The sequence below is a fragment of the Rhagoletis pomonella genome, unplaced genomic scaffold (genome assembly GCF_013731165.1).
Source record: "Rhagoletis pomonella isolate Grant_MI unplaced genomic scaffold, Rhpom_1.0 Rhpom_scaffold_00001, whole genome shotgun sequence".
Taxonomy (NCBI): domain Eukaryota; kingdom Metazoa; phylum Arthropoda; class Insecta; order Diptera; family Tephritidae; genus Rhagoletis; species Rhagoletis pomonella.
Window position 1 is genome coordinate 101602773 of NW_023458555.1, and position 14835 is coordinate 101617607.

The following is a 14835-nucleotide window of genomic DNA, read 5'->3' on the forward strand; positions in this document are numbered from 1 at the left end:
ATTTATGTACGATTCGGGATATTAGCGTTTTAGTTTATATTACACCTGAGGCTACACATGCACATGGTCATTCATTTTTTTTGCATCTCTATTGTTTCTTTTGCGGAATTAAGTGCATAGTTTTTTTTATCGGAGACGATATGCAAAATTTTTGTTTGCTTTAGCTTTCATTTTCCATTTCTTTGAGTAATATTCATAGTTGCATTTGTTTAAATATTTCGGGTTGGTACTTTAATTTTCAATTAATCAATTTTTTTAGTTCGCAATTATTTGCCAGACTCGCTCACCGCGCGTAAGTACGGGCGAGTTCCCACGACAGTCGGGTCTACGTAACCGGAACGACCCAGATTTATATCTGGCCAAGGACTGTCACTCCAGCAACACTCCCCAAAGAGTCTTTGGGGAATTTGTATGCTGCTACAACAACAACAACGGGCGAGTGATTAGGAAGGCAAACAAAATAGTCTCCCGACCTCAAGTGGGACGCATATGCCCATATGTATGTATGTATGGTTAGGGTTGTGTATATTTATGTTCCACCCCCTTTTCAGCAATCCTCTCAACGTGTTGGTACCATCATCGTGGGAGAGCTAAGGTGAGTGAAAAACTGATTTTATTACATATATATATATATACATCTATATACATACCTACATATTCATATACTTAAGTTTTCGGTTTTATGGTGCGCTGTTTTTTTGACAATACCTTGCGTTCACTGTAATACGTACATACATGCATATATATATATATCAGTATGTGTGTATATAAGCATTTATTTTAATTCCGCAGATAAAAGGGGTGTTCAAAAAGACATACTAGTGTGAAGAGATTCAATAATTAGAATTGAAGTTTTTGAATTTTCATATTTGAAGAGTTTTTTATCTTTGTTTCAATTTCCAATTAACCTTTATTTTTTTGCTAATTAGTTTATATATATATATACAAAGCCGGACAAAATTATTGGCACAGACAATCTTTCGCAATATATGCAAAGTTTTTTATTCTAATTTATTTTCAATATTTTTTAATAAAAATATAGTTCGTACTTCACCAAAAAACATAAAAACAAAATCTCTAAACTTTGTGCAAAACTCAGGAAAATTCAATAAATTTGCATACTAATTTGCAACTTTTTATTCAGATTTTTTAGAGAAATTCTAAGTATGTAGTTTTATAGCCCAAAAGTGCAAGTTTGAAGTATCAAAAAATTGCGTTGATTTTTGAACATTTTTTTAGTAGATGTTGCTTATTTTCTCCATACAAAAAATAATTGTCGAACATACTTTGTACGGAAGAACCTGACTGAAAAAAAATTACCAAAAATCAATGCGATTTTTTAGCACCTTCAAGCTTGAACTTTGTTATACTAAAATTAGTTGAGCTATAAAACTGCATACTTAGAATTTTTCTAAAAAATCTGAATAGAAAGTTGCAAATAGGTATGCAAATTTAATGAATTTTCCTGAGTTTTGCACAAAATTTAGAGATTTTGTTTTTGTTTTTTGGTGTAGGACGAACTATATATTTATAATAAATTATCGAAAATAAATTAGAATAAAAAACTTTTCAGATATTGCGAAAAATTCTCTGTGCCAATACTTTTGTCCGGCACTGTATATATATTATTTTTTTCTTGTTGAATTTGTATATCTACATGGATCCACATCTTTGAAGTTTTTCTTGGGAGTAAATTCTTGAGTAACTCAAGTCGACTAGTTTAAGCAGTTAGCAGTATTTGAAATTTCTATATTTTTTTTTATAAAGTATTAACTCTTCTTCGGTATTGGAATTGTGAATTTTGTGCATTGCATTAATTAGTTAGTAATTTCCTTCTTTTATATAATTAGGTTTAGCCTAAATTTAGGAACATATGTACTCGGTTATATTGCGAATGTGAATGTATAAATATAGAGACATAAATAAATATCTCCATGGAATTTATAATTGGCTGAAGGATTGTTTACGTAGGATGAAGTGGTGAGGGGCCATATTTGGTGTGGGTGTTACACCTGAGCTTAAGAGGGGACGAGAGGGCATTCGAAGACAGCCGGTTCTACGTACCGGAATGACTCGGGATTTACCCGACCAAGGGCTGTTGTTTCGGCGACCTAACCCCGCTTAGATCGGCGATACCCCTCAATCATTGTTCGTCCATAGAGCAACTCCTTGCAGCCGGATTGCTCCGCATCCTTCTTCTCCGGGCGGGCGTAGAGCCCAACCCCGGACCAGAAACGTATTTCTGCTGTGTTTGCCAGAATCGACTCCATCCAAACTCCACTTCGGTTAGGTGCAACTCATGCAACGGATGGAGTCACCTAAGAACCTGCTCTGGTCTTAGGTCTCACCGGGAGTGGACCACAAGCTATGTGGCTCCCTGCTGCTCAAGCCAAACGGCACAATCAGCCTCCACGGCTACCCGCTCGCGCAACGCACCCAACACCCGAAGAGCCTGCACGGCTCCGAGAAGCTCCTCTGGGCAGCAGCAAACCTCCCAAACCCCCCCTCCCCCACAGTCTACCGGCCTGTCTAACTCCCGCGTGCGAGCTAACCAGCAGCTCCTGGTTGCACACACCACCTGCACCGTTTGCCTGAGCAGAATATACCGGAACGTGACACCGGTCAAATGCAACTCATGCCTAGGCTGGTGTCACTTCCGCCTATGCTCCGGTCTACGCACCACGCGCGAATGGACTGCGAACTACAGCGCCCCATGCTGCAGAGCGCCACTGACGCAGACAACAGCGCCCCCATTGCAGCCACCTACCAACAGGCAGCAACAGCAAACGCGTCAGATGCAACAGGCCACAGGTAGACCTCACTCGTCCCTCACCCCCCGTATCGCGACCAGCCTCCCAAGACACACGAAACTCCTACAACTCAACTGCAACGGACTCCAGAGCAAGATTGAGGAGATAGTAGTCTTTATGGGTCGGCACGGCATATTGATAGCTGCGGTCCAAGAAACGAAGTTGCACAGCAACTCAACTCTATTGAGTTGCGCCGCCTACAATGTGCTCCGTAAAGATCGCGAGTGAGATAATGGTGGCGGACTAGCGTTCATCTTACACCACACAGTGCAGTATCGGCTTATTATTATTATTATTATTATTATTTATTTATTACGGCCAAAGCCTAATTGGTAAATTGGAATATATTACAGAGTTTTATCTTATAGCTAAGGTTTTACAATATTCATATAATTTTGTTTTAAAGCCTGTAATTTGGTTGCAACTTTTTATATCCATAGGCAGATCATTGTAACTTTTCAGACCCTTGTAGAAAATATTCTGTTGATCAATTTCAGTTCTGAAAAACGGCAGTTTGAAATTATGCTTGTTCCTCGTATTTATGTTGAGAGTATGCTCAATTAATACTATATTTTTATTTAGATACTCAGGTACATTTCCATGTTTGATATTAAATATGAACTTCATGGAGTGGAAGAAAATTTTTTGTTTCACACTTAACCAGTCTAAAGTCTTCAACATGTCCGCTGTTCGTGTATCTTTAGGTTTCTGAAGAATAAATCTCATGCATCTATTTTGAAGCTTTTGGAGTTTGTCTACTTCTATATCCGATATTATGAATAGAATGGACGGGCAGTACACGAAGTGTGGTTCTAAAATTGATTTATATAAAATTATTTTGTATTTCTTTTGTATGAATTTAGTTGTTCTCTGCATAACTCCTATTTTATTAGCAACTTTTTCAAGTGCACCTTTTCGTTGTCTTTTCCGATTGTCTCCGTTTTATTTTTTACTTCTTCAATCATTTCATACAAGCTTTTTATCTCACCAACTTTCTTTTCAAACAGCTTTTGTGATCTTTCCATCATTGCCACTCTCTGTGTGTACCGACCCTCTACAGCTTCTAAAAGTGCTTTTATTTCATTTTGACTTTTCAACATCACATCTTCAAACTCACTTTTATATTCATTTAATATTAAGTTATTTTTGTTTACACTCATTTGCATATCTTGCAGCACCAAGCCGACATTCTGTATATATGTTACGCACTCATCACACTTAAAGCGTACCATTTTTTTTCTTCAAACATCTCCACATTGTATTTGTCTACACCCGCGCATGTAAGGCTCAAATGATACACCTTTTTGCACACTCCTTCACAACGTATACCGCTCTCTCCTCTAATGGAGCGACTGCACTTCGCACACAAACTCATTTTTGATATTCGATTTCAGTGAGTTATCCGTTTGTTCTGCAATAGTATGCGTTGAAATTTGTTTAATTTGAGTCTTTTTTCTCACCGTTAATATTTTTTAGTAATTAAATTATAGAATTTTTTTCACTTAAAGTTGAACTATATTTTTTGATTCTCCCTTACTTTTTGAGTCTCTACCTCGTTTTTGGTTGTTTTTACGCCAATCAAAGGCATTTTGCCGTTTTTAAACACGAATTTTCCGGAGCTAAATTATACACATCCATCGTGTCGTTGGTACAAAAGCCTCGAAGAAGACATCGACCCTAGGGACACCACCCTAGAATGTCAGGGCATAGCTGTCCGGTCAGGCGAAGTCGAGCTCGAAATATTCAACGTTTATATACCCCTGTCACCTGCTGCCCGGCAGGATATCACCCTGACATAGATGCGCTACTCAGAGGTGAAAACCGAATGGTAGTAGGTGACTTCAACGCGCACCACGATCTATGGCACTCAAGCCTGGCCAATGATCGTAGGGGGAAACCTTTTGGCTGAGCAGATAGACGATTCGACATCCTGCACCATGAACGACGACGCCCCCACCAGGATTATGGGTAGCTGCAGCAGCTCGCCAGACCTAACAATTGCCAGCGCTGGTTTGATCAATAGCATCTCATGCCGACCGATGCTAACTCTAGCATCAGACCATCTACCCATAGTCATCTCGATCAATAAGCCCACCGACTTTGTTCCCGCGGACCACCGAACCTATACCAACTTTAACAAAGCTGATTGGGACGACAGCCGGTTCTACGTACCGGAATGACTCGGGTTTCACCCGACCAAGCTGTTGTTTCGGCGATCTAACCCCGTTTAGGTCGGCGAAGTATCTTAGAAGTTGTCCGTCCATAGGGCTACATTCACTACGCATTCTCCTACTCAGGGCTGGCATCGAGTCAAACCCTGGGCCAGAAACATACACCTGCTGTGTATGCCGAAGACGATTACACCACAACTCCACCTCAGTCAGGTGTAATGCCTGTGAGGGGTGGAGTCACCTCAGGGTCTGCTCGGGACTACGGACACACAGACAGTGGACCACGTCGTACGTGGCCCCCTGTTGCTCAAATAGAGCAGCCTCCACGGCTAACTATAGTCCGCCCGTGCAGCCCCACACACTCACACAGCAGCCACACACAGTCACCACAACACAACAACAAAATAACACCACAGACCGTACCATAGCCACTACAGACCGCATAACACACACAACCGCACCACCACCCACGCGCCGCCGCCAACAACTCCTGGTTCCCCATACAATCTGTACGGTATGTCAGACCAGGATATTCCGTAATGTGACATCAGTCAAGTGCAACACCTGCCTTGGCTGGTGCCACTTTAGGGCATGCTCAGGTCTGCGTACCACGCGAGATTGGACGGGGAACTTCGAGGGCCCGTGTTGCGCTGCTCGGTCGCAGACGCCAATTGCGACGCCCTCCAACACCACCACAGGGCGGCAATCACCTCAGCAGCACACACAGCCAACGGCGGCAAGAACATACACCACATGAAGCTCCTTCAATTCAACTGTAACGGGCTACAGAGCAAGATTGAGGAGATAACCGTCTTCATGTGTTTGCATGGTATATTAATAGCTGCGGTCCAAGAGACGAAGTTGCACAGCAATTCAACTTTGTTGAATTGCGCCGGGTACAACGTGCACCGTCGAGATCGCGAGCGAGATAATGGTGGTGGCCTAGCGTTCACCACGCACCACACCGTGCAGTATCGTCTTATCGAAGCAGACATCGACCGCAGGGATACCACCCTAGAATGTCAGGGCATCGCTATCCGGTCAGGCGATGTCGAGCTCGAAATATTCAACATATACATACCCCCTGTCACCTGCTGCCCGGCAGGATATCACCCTGATATAGGTGCGCTCCTCAAAGGTGAAAACCGTATGGTAGTAGGTGACTTTAATGCGCACCACGATCTTTGGCACTCAAGCCTGTCAAACGATCGTAGGGGAACAGACTTGGCTGAGCAGATAGACGATTCGACATTCTGCACAATGAACGACGACGCACCCACCAGGATTATGGGTAACTGCAGTAGCTCGCCAGACATCACAATAGTCAGCGCTGGTCTGATAAAAAGCATGACGTGGCGACCTATGCTGACTCTAGCATCAGACCATCTACCCATAGTCATCTCGATTGATAAACCAACCGACTTTGCCTCCGCCAAACACCGGACCTATATCAACTTTTCTAAAGCTGATTGGAAAGGTTACGCGGAGTTTACTGAAAACACCTTCACATCGCTCCCCACACCAACCGACGTCCATCTCGGTGAACGTAAGTTCCGCAGGGCTATCACTGCTGCTGCAGCTCGCTTCATACCGGCAGGGTGTATATCGGACCCACGTCCAAACTTCCCTGCCGAAGTGGCTGTTTTAGCCAATGAGCGTGATAGCCTTCGTCAGGCCGATCCCGGAGATCCCCGTATCATGGATCTCAACGCGGAGATTCGGCAACTTGTAAACGTACATAAGCGGAAGAAGTGGGAGGAGCATTTGAAGACTTGTAACTTCACCTCTGGTGTGAGCAAGCTTTGGTCAACCGTGAGGTCATTGTCTAATCCGACGAAGCACGACGACAGAGTCGAAATTTCCTTCGGCGACCATGCTTCGTCGGACCCGGAGCGTTGCGCGAGCTTTTTTAGCCGGCAGTTCATACTGCATCCTCCCGTGGACAAAGCCAAGCGTCGAGTGACCAGAAGGCTGCACAAACTGCCAACAACTTGTGCCCCCCTTGCTTTCACTTGCGGTGAAGTTCAGGTGGCCATCGGGAAGGCGAAAGCCTCCAAAGCCATGGGTCCCGACGGAATATGCATGCTGATGCTGAAAAATTTGGGTCCTGCGGGGGTAGCGTACCTAACGGAGGTCCTCAATTTGTCAATGGCCACTCTCATCATCCCAGACATCTGGAAGGTGGGGACAGTGGTCCCACTGCTCAAACCGGGGAAACCTGCCAACAAAGGAGATTCGTATCGTCCGATTACACTCCTTTCCCCGGTAGCGAAGACACTCGAGGCCTTGCTACTCCCGTACTTCACAAATCACCTGACCCCAGCGAAGCATCAGCATGGTTTCCGTAAAGTGCACAGTACAACAACAGCACTTAACGCCATAAACACTCAGATAACTCGTGGCCTTAACCGTAACCGTCCCTGTGAGAGAACGATTCTAGTAGCGTTGGACTTGTCAAAGGCGTTTGACACCGTCTGCCATTCCACGCTGCTAGAAGATATAGAGGCCTCCTCTCTCCCACAGAGGCTCAAACGGTGGTCGGCAAATTATCTAAGTGGTCGACATTCGTCGGTAATGTTTAGAGACAAAACGAGTAAGCAGCGAAAAATAAAACAGGGGGTTCCTCAGGGTGGTGTCCTTTCCCCGCTACTGTTTAGCTTTTATATTTCAAAGCTCCCTCAACCACCAGAGGGAGTCTCGATTGTCTCCTATGCCGACGATTGCTCGATTATGGCGACGGGGAATGGTATTGATGACCTGTGTTCGAAAGTAAACGGCTATCTCTCCGAACTTTCTCGCTTCTTCACTGCAAAGTGTCTAGCCCTCTCCCCTACGAAATCCTCCGCGACCCTGTTCACAACCTGGACGAAGGAGGTCAGGCTACCGCTGGGGATTCACGTCGACGACACACCAATTCCGACGGTGAATAACCCCAAAATACTCGGAGTAACATTCGACAGCCTGCTCTCCTTCTCTGCGCACTCAACCGCTATTGTCAAAGAAACGTTGCTGGCAACATACAAGGCAATAGGCCGGCCGGTTTTGAACTACGCAGCGCCAGTGTGGTCGCCAGGGACTAGTAGGACGGAGTGGACGAAGCTACAGACTGTACAAAACACCGCACTCAGGACAGCGATGGGATGCCTCTTGATGTCGCCTGAACACCACCTGCACGGCGAGGCGCAAATGGCCCCGGTAAAGGAGCATAATATAATGCTCTGCAAGCAGTTCCTGATCGGGAGCCACAGAAGTGGCCACCCAAGCAGACAGCTGCTTGCAGAGGAGCCCTCGCCTAGGCACGTCAGGAGGCATCTATATGAACTAACGGACGAAGTCCAGAGGTTCATTAAGCAACCTCTGGACCCGACAGCTTACAGACAGGCCCTGAACGGCATTCACAGGGACTCAGTCTCGAGTTATGTAGACTCTAGACCTGTGAATGCCGTTCTAGGCACACCACCCCCGGACATAGACGAGACGGAGCTTCATCTGCCTCGGGAGACACGCACTACACTTGCACAACTTCGCTCCGGCTACTGCAGCAGGTTAAACTCCTACTTGAGTAGGCTGAATGAGGATGTGCCGAACGAATGTCCGGCATGCGGAGAGACCCCACATGACTCGAAACATCTCTTCGCATGTCCGGCAAACCCGACATCCCTAACGGCCTTGTCCCTATGGGCAAACCCCGCAGAAGCTGCACGCTTCCTAGGGTTGCCGTTAGTGGAACTTGACGACAACGACTGAGATACCAACCGATCTGGGCGGGGTTGTTGTAGCCGCTACAACAACAACAACGGCTTCGCGGAAGTCACCGAGAGCAGCTTCGCCCTTCCCATACCCACAAACATACACACTGGCGAACGCCAGTTCCGCAGGGTAGTCACTGCCGCAGCGGCTCGCTTCATCCCGTCCGGACGCATCGCGGAAGTCCGCCCAAATTTCCCGGCCGAAGCAGCTGTACTAGCAAACGAGCGTGACCACCTACGCCAGGTCGACCCCGGGGACCCCCGTCTGAGGGACCTTAATTTGGAGATTCGGCAACTGGTAAATCTGCATAAGCGGAAAAAGTGGGAGGAGCACTTGAAGGCCTGTAACTTCACATCTGGTGTGAGTACGCTGGGGTCAACCGTGAGGTCCCTGTCCAACCCAACGAAGCGTGATGACACTTTAGTAGGCAATTTACACTGCACCCTTCGGTAGACAAGGCCAAACGTCGAGTGAACAGGAGGCTGCACAAGCTGCCAAAAAACAGTGCTCCACTTGTTTTCACCAGCTGTGAAGTGAAGGGGGCCATCGGGATGGCGAAAGCCTCCAAAGCCATTGGACCCGACGGAATCTGCATGCTGATGCTAAAACATTTAGGGCCTAAGGGAGTAGCTTACCTTACGGAGGTCCTCAACCTGTCCATGGCCACTCTCATCATTTCTGATGTGTGGAAATCAGGGAGAGTGGTCCCACTGCTGAAACCGGGGAAGCCCGCCAACAAAGGAGACTCTTATCGCCCGATAACGCTCCTTTTCCCGGTCGCGAAGACGCTTGAGGCCCTACTACTCCCATACTTCACTTGCCACCTGACCCCAGCTAAGCACCAGCACGGATTCCGTAAAGTGCACAGCACAACAACAGCACTTAACGCCATAAACACACAAATAACTCGTGGCCTAAATCGAAACCGGCCCTGTGAGAGAACGGTCCTAGTAGCGCTGGACTTGTCAAAGGCGTTTGACACCGTCAGTCATTCCACGCCACTAGAAGACATCGAGGCCTCCTCACTCCCACAGGGACTGAAGCGATGGTCGGCGAATTATATGAGTGGTCGACAGTCGTCAGTAATCTTTCGAGATCAAACCTCGAAACCAAGAAGGATTAAACAAGGGGTTCCACAAGGTGGTGTTCTCTCCCCCTTACTATTTAACTTCTACATCTCGAAACTTCCTCAACCACCTGAGGGAGTTTCCCTGATCTCATACGCTGACGATTGCTCGATTTTGGCGTCCGGGAATGGAATTGATGACCTCTGCTTAAAAGTGAACGACTATCTCTCCAGCCTTTCTCGCTTCTTCACTGCAAGGAGCCTAACACTCTCCCCAACGAAATCAACGGCGACCCTCTTCACCACCTGGACGAAGGAGGTCAGGCTAGAGTTGGGTATACACGTCGACGGCACACCAATACCGACTGTAAACAACCCAAAAATCTTAGGAGTCAATTTCGATAGCCTGCTTTCCTTCTCCACGCACACAACCGCACAATTGTCAACAAAGTACAGAGCCGCAACAAGGTCCTCAAGTCGCTCGCCGGCAGCACTTGGGGTAAAGACAAAGAAACGTTGCTGGCAACATACAAGGCAATTGGCCGGCCGGTTCTAAACTATGCTGCGCCAGTTTGGACGCCGGGGACTAGTTGGACGCAGTGGACGAAGCTACAGACTTGTCAGAACGCCGCACTCCGGACAGCGACTGGGTGCCTTCTGATGACGCCTGAGCACCACCTGCACAGCGAGGCCCAAGTGCTCCCCGTCAGGGAACACAACAAAATGTTCTGTAAGCAATTTCTGGTGGGGTGTCACAGAAGTGAACACCCTAACAGACTGTTGCTTCAGGAGGAGCCTCCGCCCAGGCACGTCAGGGGGCACCTATTCGTGTACAAGGATGCAGTCCAACAGTACATAGACCAACCGTTGGACCCGACGATATACAGACAAGCCATAAACGACATTCATAGAGAGTCAGTTACCAACTACCTCGACTCTCGACCTATGAATGCCGTAATACGAGCCCAATCACCACCTGTGGAAGAGACGGAGCTTCAACTGTCACGAGAGACCCGCGTTACCCTGGCTCAATTACGGTCTGGATACTGTAGCCGCCTTAACAGCTACCGGTCCAGACTCGATCCCAATATCCCCAATGAGTGCCCGGCATGTGGAGAGTCCCCCCACGACACCAACCACCTCTTTACATGCCAGCTCAATCCGACTCAACTAACACCCCTCTCCCTCTGGTCCGATCCCATTGAAACAGCTCGTTTCCTGGGCCTCCCGCTAGTTGAGCTCGACGACAATGATGGAACGTAGACCCGAAAATGGCGGGCTTAGTAGTGCCGCTACAACAACAACAACAGGGGACGAGAGGGCGTTGACCTAATGACAGGACAGAGACAAGACAGATAGACGAATAGACTGACGGACTATGTCAGGCAAAGGGGTCGCTGCAAATAGGTAGGAGTCGGCGCAGCGCCCATGGCTGCGTATGTAAGGCACGCAGAGGGGGTGGGATGACTCCACCTGACGGGACGGGCCTCCTCTTCCAGCTTTCTTTCGTCTTTATTTGGATTTGTTTGTGTTGTGGTAGGTGAGGCGGGTGAGAACAACCCCCCCATCCGGCGAGCTAGCATGGGCTGGAACTACCATGCCTGAAAACCCACCTTGCCGCCACCTAAAGGCACCCCACATAACAGATGTTGAGCTCGAAATATTTAACGTATACATACCCCCTGTCACCAGCTGCCCAGCAGGATATCACTCTGAAATAGGTGCGCTACTCAGAGGTGAAAACCGTATGGTAGTTGGTGACTTTAACGCGCACCACGATCTCTGGCACTCAAGCCTGTCAAATAATCGTAGGGGAATACATCTGGCTGAGCAGATAGACGATTCGACATTCTGCACAATGAACGACGAAGCACCCACCAGGATTATGGGCAGCTGCTGCAGCTCGCCAGATCTAACAATTGTCAGGGCTGGTCTGATAAACAGCGTATCATGGCGACCTATGCTGACTCTAGCATCAGACCATCTGCCCAGTCATCTCGATTGATAAACCTGCCGACTTTGCTGCAGTGGATCACCGGACTTATCTCAACTTTTCCAAAGCTGACTGGAAAGGCTTCACGGATGTTACTGAGGGCGCCTTCACTGCACTACCCATACCAACCGACGTTCATGTAGGTGAACGTAAGTTCCGCAGGGTTGTCACCGCTGCTGCAGCTCGCTTCATCCCAGCAGGATGTATTAAGGATCCACGTCCGAATTTTCCTGCCGAAGCGGCTGTTCTAGCTGATGAGCGCGACAACCTTCGTCAGGACATACCCGGAAATCCCCGTATCAGGGATCTCAATTCGCAACTTGTGAACGTACATAAGCGGAAGAAATGGGAAGAGCATTTGAAGACCTGCAACTTCGACTCTGGTGTGAGCAAGCTATGGTCAACCGTGAGGTCGTTGTCCAACCCGACGAAGCGCGACGACAGAGTCGAGATAGACTTTGGTGACCACGCTTCGTCGGACCCGGAGAGATGCGGGAGCTATTTTAGCCGGCAGTTCATTCTGCATCTTCCGGTGGATAAAGCCAAACGTCGAGGGACCAGAAAACTGCACAAAATGCCAAAACCTAGTGTGCCTCTTGTTTTCACCAGCGGTGAGGTAAGGGTAGCCATCGGGAAGGCGAAAGCCTCCAAAGCCATCGGACCCGACGGATGATGCTGAAAAATTTGGGTCCTGAGGGAGTAGCGTACCTAACGGAGGTCCCCAACCTGTCTATGGCCACTCTCGTCAATGCAGACATCTGGAAAATGGGGAGAGTGGTCCCACTACTCAAACCGGGGAAACCAGCCAACAAAGGAGTCTTATCGCCTGAAAACTCTCCCGTACTTCACGAACCACCTGACCCCAGCGAAGCATTAATATGGGTTCCGTAAAGTGCATAGTACAACAACAGCACTTAACGCCATAAACTTTCAGATAAACCGTGGCCTAAACCGAAACCGCCCCTGTGAGAGAACTATTCTAGTAGAGTTGGACCTGTCCAAGGCGTTCGACACTGTCAGTCATTCAACGCTACTAGCTCCCACAGGGACTCAAACGGTGGTCGGCGAATTACCTGAGTGATCGACACTCGTCAGTAATCTTCAGAGACAAAACTAGCAAGCCACGTAAAATTAAACAGAGGGTACCACAGGGTGGTGTCCTGTTCCCGCTACTGTTTTATTATTACATATCAAAGCTTCCTCAGCCACCAGAAGGTGTTAATATAGTCTCGTATGCTGACGATTGTTCGATCATGGCGTCTGGGAATGGAATTGATGCCTTGTGCTCAAAAGTAAACGGTTACCTCTCCGAACTTTCTCGCTTCTTCACTGCAAGGAGCCTTGCCCTATCCCCTGCGAAATCCTGGGCAACCCTTTTCACCACCTGGACGAAGGAGGTCAGACTGCCACTGGGTATTCACATCGATGACGTAACAATACCGACGGTGAATAACCCGAAAATCATCGGAGTTACCTTCGACAGTCTGCGGTATATTAAACAACCTCTGGACCCGTCAACCTACCGACAGGCCCTGAACGGCATTCACAAGGAATCAGTCTCAAGTTATGAAGACTCCCGCCCTGTGAATGCCGTTGTAGGCACACAACCACCGGACGTGGACGGGACAGAACTTTGTCTGCCTCGGGAGACCCGCACTACAATAGCCCAACTTCGCTCTGGCAATGCAGCAGGCTCAACAGCTACCTGAGCAGAATCAACGAGGATGTGCCCAACCAATGCCCGGCATGTGGAGAGTCGCCACATGACTCCCGGCACCTCTTCACATGCCCTGAGAACCCCACTCAGCTAACTCCCCTATCCCTATGGACAGCCCCTTTGGAAGTAGCACACTTCCTGGGCCTCCCCCTAGCTGAAATAGACGACAACGTTGATGGATGAACCGCCCCAACGGGGCTTAGTAACCGCTACAACAACAACAACAACAGGGTTTGTAAGCTTGTTTTTATAATTATTTTACATGAATTAAATTTTTGTAAGAACTATACAACATATATATAAAGTACGTATACCAAATTAAAGGGAATCAAATTTCCTATTAAATGAGATTAAAATTTTCAGACTTCATTCATTGGTTTTTGAGAAATTTTCATTTCAAAAATTGCTTATTTAACCTTTGGATAAGTTTTGTTGTTGGTTGCCCAAAAAAAGAAGTAGTTATACCGTTATACTCAGCTCAATCATCTCTATCGATTCCATTTTTTTTTTAATTGAGATTTGGAGCCAAATTGCATTTATGCCAAATTCAGATACTAAGTTTTACACTATTCATTAAATATACAAAATATACTTTAGATATCATTGGCGGTATCCGTACTTACAATAGCTGGGAAGAAGGCAGCCGCTCACTTGACTAACGTTTATATTTACTACCTATAAATGATATGACAATATCCGCCGCATAAGCTCCCAGCAATGAAATTCGAAAAGACCTCAGAAATATGAAGAAATAACTCAACCTAAAATTTTGTTCAGGTATTTACATATATTGTGCACAACTTAAAGAGTATTTGTATACATATACAATTACTTAAAACATTTATCTCTGTATGGCATGCATAACCATAATTAGATATTACAGCGCAAAATCATTTGAAAGCAATGATCGATGAATTCGTATAATTTTTTTCTAGTCAGTGTGGCCAGGATTCGTATTTGAAGAAGCATGGAGTCGAAAACGTCAATAACGATGTTATTCGATGATTAGGGCCGGTTGTTCAATGTCTGATGAGCACAAATTGGAGATGTAGAAGCTCTGGCTAAGGGCCGGTTACTCAATGTCTGGTTATTACTAATCTGCGGTTAAACATCGTTATCGACGTCGTCGATTCGATGCATAGATCAGGGAGTCGGTAACGTCGATAACGAAGTTTCACCGTAGATTAGTGTTAACCAGACATTGAGTAACCGGCCCTAAGTACAAAACTGCTTTATCGATCACATGTTATATGCATCACGTCGAAATCGTCGATAATGATGTACTGCATATAACATGGAGTCGGTAACGTCGATAACTTTTCAGCACT

The 14835-nt window shown here is 46.8% G+C and overlaps 1 protein-coding gene across 1 annotated transcript in view; it reads right to left on the reverse strand.

The window, feature by feature from the left end:
- The window catches only part of LOC118749315 (equilibrative nucleoside transporter 1), a 501843-nt gene extending 487456 nt beyond the window's left edge, over window positions 1-14387 (reverse strand). Inside the window, exon 1 of the mRNA XM_036484115.1 lies at window positions 14131-14387. The gene's annotated coding sequence lies outside the window, so the exon portion shown is untranslated. The remainder of the gene's footprint in view (window positions 1-14130) is intronic.
- Between the last annotated feature and the right edge of the window lie 448 nt (window positions 14388-14835).